Below are 5,063 nucleotides of genomic sequence, written 5' to 3' on the forward strand. Positions count from 1 at the left end.
CTGAGATATAGAAAGTTTCCTAAGTTCTAATCCTTATGTCTTTTTCATTGTCTAGACTATTCTGGGCAAAAAATGTACCCAAGACCCTTGTTATTGCTATAGCTCATCAATCTCTACTAGGAAAAAAAAATTGTGGTAAGTTAATTAGTGTAGCACTATGTAAAAGAGAGCTTTAGAATCTTCAATTAGAAAGTTTCTGTGCTAGCAAAATTTCCCAGCTCTTTTTATATATAGTTTGCAAAACAATATTAATATTTACAGAGTGCTTTAAGGTTTGCAAAGCACTTTACAAATATCATCTTATTTGATCTTCATGACTTTATAGCTTTCTGAGAGATAGGTGATATGATGCTCATTTTGTTGATAAGGTAGAAGACAAGTTAAAGTGACTTGTCTAAGGTCACACAGTGCTATTTAAATGTTTTGAGCTCGGTTCAAAATATTGGGTTAAAAAGTCTCACAAATAATGTTTATATGTTTATTTTTGTCAGTGAGGCCTCAAGATGTAAACTCTTGGCAGTGAAAGTTAGACCAAACCTAACTGCTAATTTTACTAGATGTAGAGAAAGCCAGTCAGTATCTTTTCTTCTTTAGGAGCCTTCACTGACTTCCCTTTTATGCAGCAGTGCAGAAAAATGCAAAAAAATAAAAATAATCACTTTATTTTGACAGAGTGTAGTTTACACACTCCAGCAGCAAGAAATCTCTTAGCTCAAAGACGTAAAAAGAACATAAGACACTCTCCAAAGAAAAGGCTATGTCTTCTGACTCCCAACTTGCTAAAGCAGAGACTAACTACAAGAATAATGGAGAAATGCAAATTAAAACAACTATGAGGTATCACCTCACACCTTAGCCAATGTTGGGAGGTTGTGGAAAGATTGGAACATATGAATGCATTGTTGGTGGAGTTGTGAATTGATCCAAACATTCTGGAGAACAATAGGGAACTATACTCAAAAAGCAATAAAAATCAATTGAAAAAAATAAAATTCTGTTAGTATATAAGGTGACAACCATGAACTAGAACATCAGATATCCGAGGGTTTGGAAGTGGCATCTGGAGGAAGAGATGATATTGGTAACTGCTGGAGTGTGGGGAATAATGGGGAGGGGGATGATGAAGAGGAAATAAATCTAAGACCCTTGGGGATCAAGTTGAGAAAGGAGTAGAAGTTAGCTATGGATATCTGATAATGGCTAATAATCAACAAAAATAATTTATGTTATGAAAAGTAGATTTTCCTATAAATGGTCCCCCAGAGCCTATTGTGAAAGAAAGCTGGGTTGATAAGCAATATAGCTTATACCTGTGCATAAACCATTACTGTTCTAAAGAATAAATTTTACATAATCTCTGACATGTTTTTCTTTTTTGTAAATACTAGGTATGGTGAATTTCTATGAAGGGAGTGAACAAATCAGTCTACATAGTTTTCATTTTATGGAGTGTTTTTATTTTAAATCTAAACTTTTGATGGTCCTGTATTTAATAAACATATAAGCACAGAAAACAAAATGGATTATGCATGGTCATGAATTTATTATGTGCAATTTGCATTTTAAAAAATTATGAATCCATGTTATTTTCAAAACTGTTTTGATTGTTGCTATATCAGTCCATTTTTGTATACTTGTAGCCAAAAGGGAAAAATTATATAAATCATATTAAAATTACAGTTCAGTTCAAAACATTAGGTACCTTTTAGATGCAAAGTAAAAATTCTAGGTCTCCAGGTGGTATGGATAAAGGATAGGATGAGGAAAGAAGTTACAAAAGCAGATACGTTTATACATATGGACTTAACCTGAGTAGAGGTTTCAGAACTGAAGGTTTGTGGGGCAAGTAGTCTTTATCCCAAAGCTGAAAAGGCTTCTTCCATATTATCACTCCAGATTCATCTTTCTCAGGTTAGCACTCCAGCATCTCATTCTCCATCCTCCTATGTAGTTCTCTATAACTTGATTCTCTCCTTAATAACCTGTTTACTTTGCACTTAATTCACAACAGTTTTTGGAAACAGGTAGTATAAATTTATAGATGGAGAATTGAAGTGACTTGTCAATGTTTGGTGGTGTAGTGCAGGGCTGTCCAACCTTAGCTTATCTTAGGGCTACATTAAAATAAAATAATTATTCAAGGGCCTCTCCAAGAATAAAAAAATACAGTACACTAATATAATAGTTAATTTGTAGTCTTACCTTAGTTAGGTTCAGCAAGACCTATGAAAAATCATGGTACTTTTAACTTCTTAGAAAGTAGGGGAAGGGCTACCAGGTGGCACAGTAGAGAGAACACAGGCCCTGGAGTCAGGAGAACCTGACTTCAAATCCTACCTCAGACACTTAATAATTGCCTAGCTGTGTGACCTTTGGGCAAGTCACAACCCAATTGCTTAAAATGACAAAAAGTAGAGGGATGGTAGATGAAGGTAAACACAAAACAACAAAGCGACAACACAAAATATACTAGTCTCCATTGTTCAGATGGAACAAATCCCACAGTTCAATTAAAAATTCCATGTGATATGTTCTGTCTGTGAAACTGCTTAAAAACACCAAAGAAAAATAACATCAATGAGACTATTAGTGATATAATTAAAAAATTTAATACACATTCTGTGCAAGTTATTTTATTTTTTTTCCACTCATGCAAAATAAAACCCACAGGCAGACCACATAAAATCAGCCCTGATGTAGTGGATAGAGTTGGACCTGGGTTTGAATCTTGCCTCAGGCACTTATTAGTTGTGTAATCGTGGTTTAGTTAGTGAAAGGTGAATTTTATAATTTCTGTAACACGTGGCTGGAAATTCACCTTTCACATAAAACCTCTTTTTTTAATCAGATTAAATTAGGTTCTCTAATTTGATCTAGAGTTCTAGAGTTATGGTAGGCCTAGAGGTCCACTTTCACTTAGAAACCTTTAATCGAATCAATTTAGCAATTGAAAAGGGTGTAAGCTTAGAGAGGTTTACTGCCTTACTTGAATACAGAATAAAAACTTCCCTTCTTAATCTCATCAATCAGGATCCCCTCCAGTTATTCCCTTGCCTCTTCCAGCCTTGCTCCTATCCCATCCTACTTTGAAAGGCTATACCCTTCTTTGATTGGACAAGTTGGAGATGACCTTTCAGATCATGCCTTCTGATTGTTAATGAAGACAAGAGTAGGCTTGGTGAGTCTGGCTCTCCAGTTGGATGACACTTCCTTCAAGCTCCAGGCCTGTGGATTTATAGAAATATCAATAAATGTGCTTTGATCCAGCAATACCACTACTTGGGTCTATACCCTGAAGAGAAAATGAAAGAGGGTTAAAAAAGAACATCACTTGTACAAAAATATTTATAGCAGCTCTGTTTGTGGTGGCAAAGAATTGAAAATTGAGTGAATGTCCATCAATTGGGGAATGGCTGAGCAAATTGTGCTATGTGTATGTTATGGAACACTACTGTATGATTAGAAACCAGGAGGGAAGGGAATTCAGAGAAGCCTGGCAGGATTTGATGTTGAGTGAGATGAGTAGAACCAGAAGAACATAGTACACCCTAACAGCAACATGGGAGTGATGATCAACCGTAATGGACTTGCTCATTCCAAAAGGTCAACAGTCAGGGCTGTCTGCAATGGAAAATGCCATTTGTATCCTGAGAAAGAATTGTGGAGTTTGAACAAAGATCAAAGTCTATTACCTTTATTTTAAAAAAGATGTTATTATGTAATTTTGCTATACCTCATGCTTTATGTTTCTTCCTTAAGGATATGATTTCTCTCTTATCACATTCAACTTAGATCAATGCATACCATGGAAACAATGTAAAGACTAACAGTCTGCCTTCTGTGCGGGGTGGGGAGCAAGATTAGGGGAAAAATCTTAACATTAAAAAATAAATAAAATCTTTCTAAAACAAATTAACGTGCTTATTAATCTAATTTTTTTTTTAAGATTTTTCAAGGCAATGGGGTTAAGTGGCTTGCCCAAGGCCAGCAGGCTAGGTAATTATTAAGTGTCTGAGAGCAGATTTGAACTCAGGTCCCTCCTGCATCCAAGGCCAGTGCTCTATCCACTGTGCCACCTAGCCACCCCTTGTTAATCTAATTCTTAAGGCCAAAACCCTTGGTAACGTTTGACCTTAGTTTAAGATAAACTCTGGGAAGGTTAACACATATTTATTCTCATAGGTCAAAACTCAGTGAGGACAGTCTCATTTTAGGAAGTCACTTAAACATCACTTACCCTCTGCCTGCCTAAGTTTCTACATCTGTAAAGGGCTAATAGTAGCACCTACTTTCTAGGATTATGGTAGGATAAAAGGAAATAAAATTTTTAACATGCTTTAAAAACCTTAAAACACATGCCATCTATGTTAAGCTTCTGATGAATCCAGTATATGGTGTTTCTACCTGAGAGTCATCCCACTCTCACTTTGTTTCAGTTCTTCCTCTCCAGTTCAGTGACAGGATCCTTCACACTCAGTCACTTGTATTCCCTTAACATCTCACTCTCCCTGCCCTCACTAAGTCCTGTACTGTCTTATTAGGCTCTCTCCGCATTATTCCTGAATCTGTAAATTAACCTTCTCCAGGTAAGGCCTTGACCTGCCTAATCCTAGTTCTTTTCTTTCCTAGGGACTAGCCTCTGGTGCCACCCTTTAGGAGCCATGCCTCCTTTCTATTGACTCACAAAGGTGTATGTTTTGAGTCTGACTCTTAGTTGGAGCCCTGCCTCTAGCACCTGCTTGCTTTGTGCTCTTAGTCTGGTAAAAACAGGAAAAGGAAGTGGGTGGGTCAGATAGGGCAGCAATACTGCCTAGCCATTAGCTGACTCATGAAATGAAGGGAGCATAGATGGTGGTGGTTCTCAGGAGGATTGTGAGCTGTGGGAGGTAATGCACTTCTGGGAAAGCCTGTCAGTCCCCACAAGAGAGGAGGATGTGTTGTGGTGTCTGCCTTCAGGCTTGAAATAACAGCAACCCTTATTTGAACTGCAGTTCCTTGGGCCTCGACAGTGAATAGGCCTACTGTGTAGGTTGGGAAGAGGGAAGAGGCCACCAGCAATTTGA

The sequence above is a fragment of the Macrotis lagotis genome, chromosome 5, assembly GCF_037893015.1.
Source record: "Macrotis lagotis isolate mMagLag1 chromosome 5, bilby.v1.9.chrom.fasta, whole genome shotgun sequence".
Taxonomy (NCBI): Eukaryota; Metazoa; Chordata; class Mammalia; order Peramelemorphia; family Peramelidae; genus Macrotis; species Macrotis lagotis.